Raw genomic sequence first — 15,369 nt, 5'->3', positions numbered from 1 at the left:
TATGTTAATGTGGGACGCTTTAAAGCTATACTGTGTAACTTTTTCATATAAATGAATGTGCAGGAGCTCAGAAAAATCCCATCAAGCGCCCAGATTGTAGATTCTACTGCTAAGAAGAAAAAAACTGAACGTACAGCAGAAGGAATACAATCTTTGCAGGATCACCAAAAGGCTTACCTCATGTAGATGCGCCGACAGTGTTGTTGTAATTACTTAGAATTCCTCACGGGGACAACAGAAGTTACGCACTATAGCTTTAATTAAACAACACTTTATGCAGTAATATGCACCATAAGAACATCAATAGATTGTAATGTTTGACTCATGTGAGATTGTTGGTGTAAACAAACCTTAGACAGCATCAGAAAACATTAATAATACAGTTGTTTTGTATTGTAGTTTGGTGGTTATTCCTTTGTTGGAACCATGGATCCCCTTTGTGCCTTTTGAATCAGGCCAGCTGTAGTTTCCTCGTGTAGCAGCTGCTGCTCTTTGTTGGTGCAGCCTGCCTGTGTTTGTCATATGTTGTATGATTTGCCTCTCCATGTTTACACATTATATAATACACAACCTCAACACATTATTTTACCTCTATTTGGTTATTTGTCTCATGTTCCATTTCAAACGGCAGTTTCTTAGACATTTTTTTATAGCAGACTACTGTGCAAATTACGCTTTTATGTAATATGAGCCACATTTGTTGCATCATTTTATGTTGTATAAGTGTTTTTTTCCATTATGGTGGGACCCTGCAGGTGAATAGGATCATTGTTTTGAACGTACAGACTAGTAATATATCATCTTGAACCTTTACCATTTGATCCCTTACATTAAAACAATTCTTTTTTGTATTGTAGGTCTACTCTGAACTAAATAATCAACTTCTAAAGCACTTACGTCAACTACACTTTACATAATCGTTCTTAGCACTATTCCGAAGGGTTATGATTTCTTCATATGTTGTCAATTGTCTGATGTATGGTACATTTGGATCTTTCAAAAATGCTGAAAATTCATAGTAGTGAGTTTTCATAGTATTTAAAAAAAAATGCTGTATTCGAAATGTGATTGCTACTCTGGCTTTATCCAACATCTAGATCTTTGTTATTTAAGTAATCAACTGACAAAGTTTCATGATGATATCTATAAGTAAAAAATGTCTCATTACTCACTACATCCTCCACCACTGTCTATTTTAGATTACACTGTGCCTTCTCTCTGCAGTCCCCCATCACTCATCCACCAGTGCTTAGTTCTGTATTTGTCCAAATGGTGGCACTGTAACATAGACTAAGGGCACTGCACCTTTAATAGTCTCCTCTCTCTTGTTTGGGGCCCCGAGCTTTCATCTGTTGGCTTCAATTTATTTCATCACACTATACTGCAGCTGATCTAATAGCATGTACATTTTGTTGTCACCTAAAGGGAATTTTCTTGTCATGCTCCAAAATTGATGTACCTGTTCGTTTGCAGCCTTGGACAGTATTTGTGGCTGCACGGTTGCGAGGAGTGTGTCTGAGCAGCATACAGCCCAGACAATTTTGCACACATCAGCACACTGACTTACATTCAAACACTAGCAGAATATGGGTTTACATTTTGAGGATCTGTTGTTATGTAGAGCTTTCCAGGACTAATTTGATTACCACCAAAGGAACGTTGAACCCTCTGATCCTTGAATGCCCCAAGGACACTTCTCTCCTTTCCTTCTCATTTGCTGCCCAGTACGGAAGCACGTTATAAAGCATGTTGTGTTCATGAGGTTGTTTTGCATCTTTACTGGTCATAATACAACCTGATTCCCCTTATGAAGTTATCCGGCGTGCCTCGTCATAAATCAGACATTTAACATAATATGTACAAATCCTTCCGTAATATCCTTCAGAATAGTGCTAAGAATGATTATGGAAAGTTAAGTGGATGTAAGTGCTTAACAAGTTGAGATTGTGAGTATTGAACAAAATGAATGTTGAGATAATGGCTGTTAAAGATTGTTGTATAGGAGAAATATAGAGACGCAAACAGACAAGGTTTAGTCAAATAAACACCTAAATGAACATTTGAGACCTTTTACTTATACTAGTACGAAAGAAGACATGTTATGAAAGCAATAGAGACAAAAATCTTAAAAATTGACTAGTGCTTGAAAAAATATGTTTTATCTGAAGTGTGTCACCTTAAGGCTTAAGATATATATTTAATATGTCTATTTGTGCTTTTTCTTTACTTCATTATCTGGTCAGAAGTACTCAAATCAATGTCAAGGATGCAATTTTTACACGTTGGCTTACAGTCAAACACTATAGAGTATAGGTTTAATATTTTGAGGATCAGTTTTTATGTAGCGTTTTCTAGGCTTAATTTCATTATCATCAAAGGAACGTTGAACCCTCTGATCCTTGAGGTCACCATTCAGCACACAACACATGGCCCATTCTCATCCACTGCCCAATACGGACGCATGTTATAGAGCCTGTAATGTTTATAAGGTTATTTTGCATCTTTACTGGTCATAATATTACCTGATTTCCCAAATGAAGTGCTCTAGCGTTCCTCGCAACCCTTCCAAACCCTGACCTCTGACATCATCTAAAGGCATTTTGATACGAGCCAAACCGATTGGACCAGTCTCTTAAGGAGAGGATATGATCTCCATAAAGTCTGGTGTCCTTCAACCCAATCTGATCCTCCTCATGCACTTACCCACCGTATTTTCATGTCCGAGATGGTATCGCAGCCATTTGAATTCACTTAAATAGGACAGGGAAAACAATCAAGGCCTTAATTTAATTGATGCTGTCGGGGGTTTGATTCAATTAGAACAGAATCAGAGAAATTCCGATATTGATCAGAGACCTGCGCCACTATTGACTTTCTTTGACATTTCCTTACTCCCAACTCGCGTGCCAAGCTTCGTTCGTGAACATTCTCTTTGTATCTAGACGAGACACTGCTGGTGGATAGGGTAATATGTTTAACTAATAGATATCATCATGAAACTTTGCCAGTTGATTACTACTTCCATTAAGATAATTAGGTTTTTGTGTTACACATTTTTCTGACATTTCTGAATTTCTGGCGTTATAAGAATCAAATCTATCATAAAGAAGACAGTTAAAAACACATGAAGTAAACCTTCTGTTATAACCTTCAGAATAGTGCTTAGAATGATTATGGAAAGCTTAAGTGCTTCGGAAGTCCAGATTGTTGGGTCAGAGTTTTGAAAAAAACTAATGTTATGATAATGGCTGTTAAAGTTGGATGTATAGGAAAACTATCCTGACGCAAACAGACAAGGTCTAGTAAATAAACACCTTAATGTACATTTTGGACCTTTTACTGACACTAGTAAGAGGACATGTTATGGAAGCCAAATAGAAAAAAATCTCCATATTGACCAGTACATGACATTTTTCCCTGCGGTGTCTCGTATTAAAAAAACACTTCTTTCATATTCCACTGTCATCATTGTCACACCAGCTAATACGAGAATGACCAAACACACTGGACTGAATCCTATTTTCTGGGACATGGTCTAACATAGACTTGAGCGTGCCCTCATTACCAAGGTTTGCAACCCTCCCAGAGTGTCCGACCGGTTGCCGACCTGACCCTAAAAATTGCTCAATTGACTTTTTCCAATCCGCAGTTATGTGTGATGATGGGGAACCATGACATTTACATTCGAACCACTCCAATATGATACCGGGTTTTTTTTTCCGACACAGACTATAGCTCAAAACAGGTCACAGGATCAAAAGTGTCTCTTGCCTGGAGGAGCCACTGAGTCGATCCTTTCCATTTCTGCACCAAATGGTGATTTCTCTCTCTCTCTCTCTCTCTCTCTCTCTCTCTCTCTCTCTCTCTCTCTCTCTCTCTCTCTCTCTCTCTCCATATCTCTCTCCCTCTCTTTTTATCTCTCTCTCTCCCTCTCTCACTTAGTAACTCGCTGGAACACATTTAGATCCCGAGTAGAACTCCTCGGTGCCCACTCATCACTCAGCTGCGTGGTGGTGTTTGAAGATTACTACACGCTCACAGACATCCTCTCACTGGGCATCCGAGGCAGCTTAGAGGGGCCAAAATCCATAATCCCTTACCCTTCATGGGAATTCTCCATGCACTTCAACATGCTGAAATACAGCCGCGCTGCAGCAGCCACTCACGGCCCGGGAACTACTGCAGCCGCGGGCCCAGATAGATGGATGACACGTCTCAATGAATGTGGTTGGAGAAGCAGTGGACGAAGAAGTGAGATTTAAAAAATAAGTTATATAGGCTACACCACGGGGCTAGTTTCTGCCCCGGAAATCTAATCTAAAGGCGGTGTTCATTTGCAAGCATTTTTAGGTCTAATGTATGCAAGTGTTACTATTTTATGTGTACCATATAGAGCTCAGAGGACATTATTTACTGGAGAATATGGATAATTTGGTGCAGGGACTCAGTATGCAGCTGCACAGCAATTCTAACCAGTCACCTCAATAAAGAATTTTCCTCTGAGGCTTCAGTGCCTTATTAAAAAGCGTAAATAAGTGTAGTTCCTTGATTTAGTAATCGGAATGAACGAGTAATATGTAAAGTTCAGCCGTTGTTGCTGAAGGACCGGTGGGGTTTAATTCTTCCTCCTCTAGGCTACACTCTAATGCGTTGTTAGTCTGCGCTGCTTTAAACCCACTGTAATAGCTTGGGGAGTTTGCAACAAATGAGAATAATAAAAGTAATCTCATATTCACATTTGGTATTTTCTCATTATGAAGGCTTTTTTTCCTTCATATATAAGCATAAGGTAGCAGTAATATGACAAAGCAGTGGTTTTTAAGTCTGCATCATCTGTGCACACATGTTTTGATTAGCACTAAGTCCAAGTGATTAGAAAGGATTTTAATAATTATTTTGTCAACTTCTTCCGAGGCAGTGAGCAAAAACATCCTTGTCCCCCAAGGCGAAACAATGCAGACAAGCACCTTGTTTTTTTGGGCACTGGTCAATTTTGAGATTTGTGGCTGTTTTGCTTCCATACCATGTCTTCATGTTAGTATAAAGAAAAGGTCCAAAATGTACATTTAGGTGTTATTTTCTCCAAACCTTGTCTGTTTGATTCTGTATATTTCTCCTATATCTTTAAAGGCAATTATCTCAACATTAGTTTTTGTCAGCACTCTTAACCAAATATCTCAACTTCTAATAAACTTGCTTCAACAAAACTTCCCATAATCATTCACTGTTCTGTAAGTCATGACAGAAGTATTAGTTCATACAATGTGAATTGTCTGATGAATGATAGGCTTACATTTTGTTTCTTAAAGAAGTGCAGATATGCATTTTTAAGACCTGTTGCGTAATTAATATTTGTTTTTAAATAATATTATTTATGTAAAAGTGTTGGACACTAATATGTTGTGAAGAGGAAAGAACATTTTAACCCTGGCTCTATCTAACAAATAGATTTTTGGTTTTCTAAAGATCCTCAAATGTTTGCATAATTAGTTAGATATTGACAAATATGCACATTTATTCAAATATTTCTAAAAATGTTTTAATGTAAGTAATCAACTGGCAAATTGTCATGATGATAAGTAATCAATTAACATTTTGAAATGTAACTAAATGTGAGTGTGAATGTGTGAGTGCCCTTGTTGAGCTGGGAGGGGCTGGAGCCTTACCCAGCACTACGGGCCTAACCTGTATCAGTCGCGTGGCAGTGTCTGTCTGCTCCCCGCTGTTTGGCATGCTCCGAGGCAACGCGCTCGCTGAGGGCAGAGGATGTCACCCAGCTGGCACCCGCCGCCGCAACTCGTTCAAGGTTACTCTTTGATTTAATAGTGATGCATTTTTTAAACCCACATCATCCCTCTCTCTCTCCATCCCTCTCGCCACTGCACCTAGTCCATCTCTGTCACAAACACTGGCTGTGCGTCTCACCTTTAGCAGTGGAAGCACCGGGAGAGGTTGTTTAAGATATAAATCAATGGCAAACGAAGCCCGGGCGCCGTGGCAACATGGCCCTGATTGTTCTACCTGCCGGGACTGTTTTAGAGGCAGGACGCTGAAGGAAAACTGTACCATATATTTTGACTTTGACGTGGGACTATGGTCTACTCATCATTTGGACAAATTTATTTTAATTTTTTCCCCACACTTAAAGCCTTTGGAAACCTTTCACAAAAATCTGTTTGAAGATAAATGTTCAAAAATACTATAAAACTTAGTCAAAAACCCTTTAATTGTACTGGCTATACCGTGGCAACAGTCGTTTGGGCTGAGAACTGCCGTAATTGGCTCAAAACACTTATTGTGTCATAAGAACCACAGCATGTAGCCCGCCTTATCTGAATCAAAGTTCTGTGAAGTTTATCAAACTTAAATGACAATATCTTTAATTTGGATTGATAAATATGCCTAACACTTGTCAGATGCTTACTATCATGCAACTCACTCCCACATAACATAGTCAGAAGGATTTGAATGGCTTAATCAGTGGCTACAAAGCCCTGATGCCTAGTGGATACATGGTGTTGATATTCTCAGCTTTTTTAAAGATGTAAATTATAGAAAAAAGTGTCAGTATGTTTAATAATGTGTCTCTGTCTAGTATAAATAACTTCACCTAATTCTATTCTCCAGTGATGAGGCTGACAAGGTGATATTAAGCACTCATCGCCTCTCACTACTGTGGTTTCTGTAAATGATCGCTGACAGCTCCGTGCATCACAAAAATAGAGTTTCAACCAGTTGCTCTTTTTTTCTCTGCGGTGCAGCTGCTGCCGTACAAGCTTTTTTAATTGCTAATTGCAACACACACACTCACACACACACAAACACACACACCTTATCCTCACCCTAACCTGCAAAACTTAATGCCTAACCCCAACCGTTACATTAACCTACCTAAACCTCTTTCATACCTGAACCTTAAAAAAGGACACAAACACAGAAATATTCAGGCGATCAGTCAACATGGAACTTTTCCTTCTTTTCTTAACTGAAATTAAATCAGAGCTCTTCAGGCACGAGAGCATCAGCCTTTGTGTTGTGTGACAGCCTGTTATGGAGGGAGATAAGGATAGCAGGAATAAAGTGATACGTCGCATGATAGAAAGGGGCCATATTCATGAGCCATGTAATCCTCTTATACCTCATGTCATTTTGAAAAGAAAACACATCCTTGCCATCAACACTTGTATGTCTGGTTTGATAAAGCTAAACCTCAAAAGAACTGGGGAAACTGCATATTTGAAACAAATGAGGTCTTATGACACTGTTACTAGAGGAGGGACAATTGTCTACTGCTCAAATTTAGGAGGGAAACCATGCACAGCTCTGTATGATTATGATCAGCGGTATCAAGTAAAGAACAGGCTTCCATATGTTGTCAATGAATTTGTTTAATTTTATAACTTTCTCATGGTGGCATTTTAATCAAGTTGAATGTCAAGTTGCTTACCCATGAGTACATTTGGTTTGCAATTAAAGAAGAAAAGGTGTTCAGCTTAGCATACACAATAGGAAAATCACAACAAACAAGAGAAGACAAAGATCACAAAAGGTGGTCAGGACATTAGAATGTGCAATACAATTATATGCCACTAGTGGTGCTGCAAAATTGTATTCATATAAATGATGGCTGCAGCTCTCATATCTACATTGCAACACTCCCTTGCTAACCCCTGCCTTTCAGAGAATTTTCAGGTACAAGAAGCTAGTTACTAAACATGACATAATCCACCACTGCCACAATTCTTTTCACACGATCAAGTGATGAAGTGAATATGTATTTAGTTATTTATTAATACTTCTTCTTCATCTTCCAACAGATGCATTTCCGGCTGACACCACACCACTATGTACAGTGCCTTGCAAAAGTATTCATACCCCTTGGAATTTTCCACATTTTGTCACATTAAAACCACACACAAACATTTATTTTACTGGGATTTCATGTGATAGACCAACACAAAGTGGTGCATCATTGTGAAGTGGAATGAAAATGAAACGTGGTTTTAAATTTTTATTTTATAAATAAAAAACTGAAAAGCGTGGTGTGCATAAGTATTCAGCCCCCCTGAGTCAATACATTGTAGAACCACCTATCGCTGCAATAACAGCTGCAAGTCTATTGGGATATGTCTCCGCCAGCTTTGCCCATCTAGAGACTGATATTTTTGCCCATTCTTCTTTGCAAAATAGCTCAAGCTTCAGATTCAGCATCAGATTGGATGGAGAGCGTCTGTCAACAGCAATTTTCAAGTCTTTCCAGATATTCTCAATTGTATTGAGGTCTGGACTTTGACTGGGCCATTCTAACACATGACTATACTTTGATTTAAACCATTCCATTGTAGATCTGGCTGTATGTTTAGGGTATTTAACCTTCTGGAAGGTGAGCCTCCACCCAGTCTCAAGTCTTTTGCAGACTCTAACAGGTTTTTCTGCCCTGTATTTGACTCCATCCATCTTCCCATCAACTCTGACCAGCTTCCCTGTACCTGCTGAAGAAAAGAACCCCCAACGCATGATGCTGCCACCACCAGTCAGGTGGTGGCAGCACCACACACACACACACCACCCCCACCACAGTGGGGATGGTGTGTATAGGGTGTTAGTTTTCCACCACACATTGCACTTTGCGTTAAGGCCAAAACATTCCTTTTTGGTCTCATCTGACCAGAGCACCTTCCTCCAACCCTTGCCACAAGCCATGCGGGGGACCTCAATACAATTGAGAATCTCTGGAAAGACTTGAAAATTGCTGTTCACAGATGCTCTCCATCCAATCTGATGCTAAATCTGAAGCTCAAGCTATTTTTTAAAGAATAATGGGCAAAAATGTCAGTCTGTAGATGGGCAAAGCTGGTAGAGAAATACCCAAATAGATTTGCAGCTGTAATTGCAGCGATAGATGGTTCTACAAAGCATTGACTCAGGGGGCTGAATACTTTTGCACGCCACACTTTTCAGTTTTTAATTTAAAAAAAAAATGTAAAACCACGTTTCATTTTCATTCCACTTCACAATTATGCGCCACTTTGTGTTGGTCTATCACATAAAATCCCAATAAAATAAATGTAGCCGTGTGGTTATAACGTGACTAAATGTCGAAAATTTCAAGGGTTATGAATACTTTTGCAAGGCACTGTATAAGAACGCGTAATGCCGTGAAGTTTGTCCGTTCTGTGCTACTGTAGAAACAGGTTAGTGCATCCTGCAGCGTGCTTATGTTCACTAGTTATAAAACGCCCCCCAAAGTAAAAAACTAAACTAAAAAAAAAAAAATTATATTTCAAGTTATTATAGGGGAAGGTGGGGTGATTTGTGCAACTTTTTACTCAAAGTGATTTTAAAGTGAGGCCTTGACAGTTATGTCTCCAACTCAAATATGTACATATATTTCAGGATGTTGTGCATCCCTGGCAATAAAAACTTTGGATCTGGAATAAACTGTTTAAGAAATATAGCTTTCGGAAAAAAAGTTGTCTTGTCGCACAAATCACCCCACTATGTGGGGTGATGTGTGCGTCATTGTGTCACAATGACAAAGTCACCATCATCATCTTTCTGGCCATCTGAACTCTCATCAGTGGTGTCGTTAAGTGGAATTGAGATGTCACTCTCTTCTGAGCTACTGTAGACAATCACTTTCTTTTGGTGACCAGCGTATACAGCCATGCCACTGGCACAACTCTCAGAAATGTACTTTGCACTAGTTGCTCCGTGCTTGTGGAACCAACTGCCACCTGACAAATGTGATTCCCCCTACATTTCTGCCTTTAAATCAAGGCTCAAAACCCATATGTACACCCTGGTGTTTCCTCCCCATTAACCTCTGCACTACTTACTTACCTCTGCACTACTATCTGTGTTTATGTGGATGTATGGGCTTTACGTCTTTTATTTTGGTTATTGTTATTTTACCTTCATTGTTTACCTACTGAATGCACTATGTACAGCACTTTGGACAGTGCAAACTGTCATAAATGTGCTTTTATAAATACATTTTACTTACTTACTTACTTATAACTCACCCAGGCCCTTGCGCACAAATCACCCCATCCCCAGAATTTTGGATAATAGGCATGATGCAGCAATTTAGGGTTGACATTGTGCTAACTATATAGACTCAAAGTGTAGCATACCAAAGCACTAAAACATGTGTCAAATGTTTTCAAACGTGTCTATAATTGTTCAGACACAATAATCAAAAAACCTTGATCATGGAAATTTTACTTTGAAAGGCAAAACACAGTTTTTTGAGCTTAAATGTGCTTATATCTTATTCCTTGTGTCTCCCTTCTTTACAGGATGAGTCAAATGGATGGCTCTTCTTAAATATGTGGTCACATTTCCAATTTCTTCCACGGTTTTCTAGAAACAAGGGGTTTTGCAACTTCCAAAATGCACAAATCACCCCACCTTCCCCTACACACATTTAAACATACTTATGAATATAATATTACATTTTTTCCAAGTCTGCTCTGAAAAATGCAAATTCCCTTTACCCACTGTCTGCGCCTTTAAAATGAAAAGTATAAATCAAGTGAGATATTAAACCTGCTATTGCTCTTTAAAGGGTTAGCCACACACTCTATTTTATGTCACGGCCCCTCTTATAATTTTATTTCTATAGTTTGTGAGTACATTATATTAATTAGCATTTTAATCTCTTAGTTATTATTTCATTAATCGTTTGCCAATAAAAGGTCAAAAAATATTGAAACAAACGGCCATCACAATTTACCATATCCCCTGGTGATATAAATAAATTATAATTCAAAGATTCAATTTACAGGGACATAAAACTGGGACCGGAGAATGTTGATTGATAAATTATTTTTATGTTCATACGATATCTATTGCATGTCCATCCATCATCCATACTGTAATATCCAAATCATTATATTAATTTTTCAAGTGTTGTACGAATGCATAAGACAGATTTTTACAAGAAGCTGTATCACACTGTTGCACTGATTTACTATGTCTCTTGCCTTGTTGGGATTCGGTTACATTACCAATCGGAGAATGTAAGCTTATTTCTCTGTTACATTCATTGTAATTTGATAAGAGAGATCAGTGTGTGTCAAAATCCTCAGTGGGGAAATAGAAGGGTTAAGCAGCCTGATAATAAGTGAAAACATCTGTTGTCTTGGCATAAAAACATGGTGAAAACTGGAGACGTTTGGTGTTGAAAGCAGCCGAGAAATCCCGCTGACAGAAATTTGAAAGGGGACTCAATTCCTCCAGATTCATGATGAGCCGAGTAGCATTAGATCATAGACGAGGAAACAGAGAAATGGGAGAGTAAGACAGTCGCTGCTGTCGGCCGTTATCCGTTAGGTAGAATTGACAGTCTTACGATGCTAACATCCATTATGGCAATTAGCTGCACCCCAGAGTAGCCCTGCATTTAAAGGTGGAGTCAGTGATTCTGGACAACGCTTGTTATCGAAATCACTTTTTGTCAAAATCAGGGAATATCTCCCCACGGTCCGCTACCTGCATGTACTGTTTGTGCGCTGAAGAAAAAACAACTCAGTGTTAATACACAACCTAGGTTTTGTAAACAGGCATGTTGCTAGCTAGGTAGGCCCCCTTTGCTTACATAACCTTTGTTTACATACAAGTGTACACTGCCTAGGCTGTGTATTAACACCAGATTTTCTTTCAGTGCACACACGGTACAGACAGGTAGCGGATCATGAGCAGATATTCACTGATTTTGACAAAAAGAGATTTTGACAACAAGCTTTCTCCAGAATCGCTGACTCCACCTTTAAGTCTGACCGGACCAGACCATTCATTAAAAAAAACTAAACATTTTCCTAATTTCCACGCCCTTCCAAAAACTCTGTATACTAGAATACAATATAATAAGCGGCGTGACGGAATTAAATAGAGCGTGAACTTAATTTCATATTGCAACAATTCATTCCGATGCATGTGGGCTTTAATAGTATTGTTCATTTATTTCCTGCATATTCAGGGGTGAAGTGTTGGTACCTGGTTATGTCTGGGGGGCGTTAAGTCTGACTAATGAAATGACTCTATCCTCTGTGGCGTTTTAATCTATTCACCGGGAAAGTAATTGACAAGCCCCACAGTATGTGCGTTGCGATGGCACCGGCACCAAAGGACAGCTGTCACTAAAGCAATTAAAATGACAAAGGTTAATTAATTCTCTCCAGTTTTTTACCTGATATGAGACATTCGCACAACGACTGAGGTTTTTCATTTCCGGAGGAGTAATGGCGTTTTTGAGGAGAGTAATTTATTTGTGATTTCAAACGAAAAAAGAAAATAAATAGAAAAAGGAGACACCAGCCATTGTCTGATATAGCCTTTAATATGTCAATACCTCACACAAAACCTGTGCCCCAGGACAGCTTCAACCCCTCACACCTGAAATGAACTCAGCAGACGTTCATAGTCTGAATTGACAAATGGTTATTTGTTTTTTTTTAAAGCTAAGACATTTTTTTTTTCTTCAGACGCTGCGTGTATGAAATGTGAATTCTGTTTAAATGAGGATTGTAACATGTTGAACATTTAGGGCGAGACACATCAGGTAAAAGATATTTAAAAAAAAATTCAATCACTGGTCAATTTTTAGATTCTTGTCCATTTTGCCTCCGAAACGTGTCTTCTTTCATACTAGCATAAATAAAAGGTCCAAAAAGTTACATTTAGGTGTTTATTTTATTTAACTTGTCTGTTCGTGTCTATTTTTTTTTTTGTTTATATATTGCTTATTGTCTGATCTATGATACATTTTGATCTTAAAACATTAGAAAATGCATATTTTAAGACCTGTGAATAGTATTTATTCTTTATCAAATGAAAAAAGATAATGATTTTAAGTCTGGCTTTATACGACCTCTAGATTTTGAATTATTTTTTTTAAATCTCAGAAGAAAACAATTATACAAAAAATAATTGCTTCAATGTAAGTACTCAACTGGCAAAGTTTCATGTTGATATCTATACGCTAAAAAAGTTTTACCATATTTCACCTACAGTGTCTCGCCGTTAAAACAAATGTCTGTAAATAGCAAAACTAAGCTCTACATTTCCACTACGGATGGAGATAGGGGTCAAGCGTAAGGAGAAGAAAAACAAAACTCAAGACTCAAATAATTACTATGCCAACCACCTCTGACACCTCGAGAGCAAGAGCCCAAGAACTTTCTAATCCAACCTAAATGTCAAAGCCAACGTTTCGGAATCGCAGCCCTCCCCTCTCCGCGGTGTGAATCTCCACAGGCTGCCAAAAGGCCAGTGGTTAGTCATCTGTTTACTCCTGCAGCTGCTGGGTGTCATTGGGACTCTGAAGGAGAAATCCCATGATTCTCTCTGCCATTTCTGACAGCCCGCGCCCAGACCACATTAATCAGGGCTTGTGGGCGAGCTAGCTATGGGGGATAGACTATACAGGCAAGGCATGGCTGGATGGCTCCGGCCCAGGACCACTGCTGAACCAAGGGAGAAGATCTGTGCCCAAAGATAACTTAGACGCTCCACAAAAACACTGCTGGGGTTTGGTTCATTCATACATACACACACATACACACATGAAGCAAGCACGCACACACACACACGCACACATGACGCACACAGTCACTCTCACTCACACACACACACACACACACACACACACACACACACACACACACACATACACACACACACACACACACACACACACACACATACACACACACACACACACACACACACACACACACTGAGCTCGTTAAACGGACCAGTTCCTCTCGAGGAAATGGGCGAGTTATTCTTTCTTGGCAGCGGTTACAATGGTGCTTTTGAAATTAACACAATTTAAGAAGCGTCGGGGTTTAGAGAGGAGCTAAATGAAGCCACTCTCTCAGACGCACCCCCCAAATTAGAGAGGACATTTGCTTTTGAATTTCAGTTATTAGATATTTAAGATAGGTTTGAATGAAATTTCTGAAAAGCTATCTTTCCTATTTTCTCATTATAAAAGTCGACTTTTCTAAATCCCCTCTGTTTAATTATTCCAATGAGTTGTGTTTGAACTGAAGGTACAATCAGTGAGCTGAGTGAACAAAACATCAGCCCTCTATTACTAGAAATCCAAACATAAAATGGGAACTTGCTGTCTATTAAAAAAAGGATTGACAGATGTTTTAATAAAAGGACTAAAACCAGACGTAACAGCCAAGTTATTAATATTTCCAGAAGCTTAAGACCAGACACTGCAGGCGAAAACATTTCACCATTTCAACATTTCAGGCACAGGTCTATTCGGGGATTTTTGGCTATAACGTGTTCTCTTTCAAATAAAGGGTCCAAACTGTTAAATGTTGTCAATTTGCGTCTGTATTTATCTTACATTATCTCAACTTGATTTTTTTTTCTCAATTTAATTTCTACTTCTGAAGCTCTTATATTGACTAAACTTTATACTATTTTGAAGGTAAATACTGAAGGATTTGTCCCTATGTTAATTGTCTCTGATGTATGATACATTTTGTTCCTACATTTTTTTTTAAAGAAGTGTACATAGTATTTTTTTTGATTTATAAAATGAAAAAAGGGCTGTATCCAAAATCTGTTCTGTTTGGACACTAAGGCCCTGTTTCCACCTGGGATTATGATGTGATTTTGGTAATCCGATCAAAGGTGGCCAGCTCTCAGTCCTTGTGTTCACACATGTCTTTCCACATGTGACTTCTCTAATATGTTTATCCAACATCTTGATTTTTTTTAAAAAGAGATGCAAATATATTATGTAGATATTGCCAAATGTACATACCAGTATTTATATTTAAACATATCTGAACAACTTTAATACCAAACAAATATTGACTTAATGTAAGTAATCAACTGTCAAAGTGTAATGATGATATCTACAAGTTAACATTTTTACCCTTTCTAGCTGCAGTGTCTTGCCTTGAGATTTTAAATGAGCATTATTCTTAAACACCAGGGTAAAACAGCCTCTTGTGTTGACCTCTTGAGACCGGCATACAGTGAAAGATTTGGACAACAAGCTGTGAACACAACACTGACAAATAATCACACATTATGAACTTGACATGTTTCTTATTTACACTTTCATCAGACACACAGAAACATACGGAAGTTTGTGACCATTCTTGTGAATGGTCACAAACTTTGTCTGTGTACAGTGCTTTATCTGAGATTTTTTTATAGTAGTGAAGCCTGCTGCTGCTGGAAAATAAAAATAAAATAAATTTTTTTCTATAAAATTGACAAACCAAAATCACAACAATGAGCTGAAAGATGTTGAAACTCTCCTTGGAGCTGTGGGTTTGTCACAGTGAGCAAACACCTTTCACATTACACATCGGTTGTTGAAGTCAATAC

The sequence above is a fragment of the Ammodytes marinus genome (genome assembly GCF_949987685.1).
Source record: "Ammodytes marinus genome assembly, chromosome: 13".
NCBI lineage: Eukaryota > Metazoa > Chordata > Actinopteri > Uranoscopiformes > Ammodytidae > Ammodytes > Ammodytes marinus.
Note: the sequence above shows the minus strand (reverse complement) of the source record.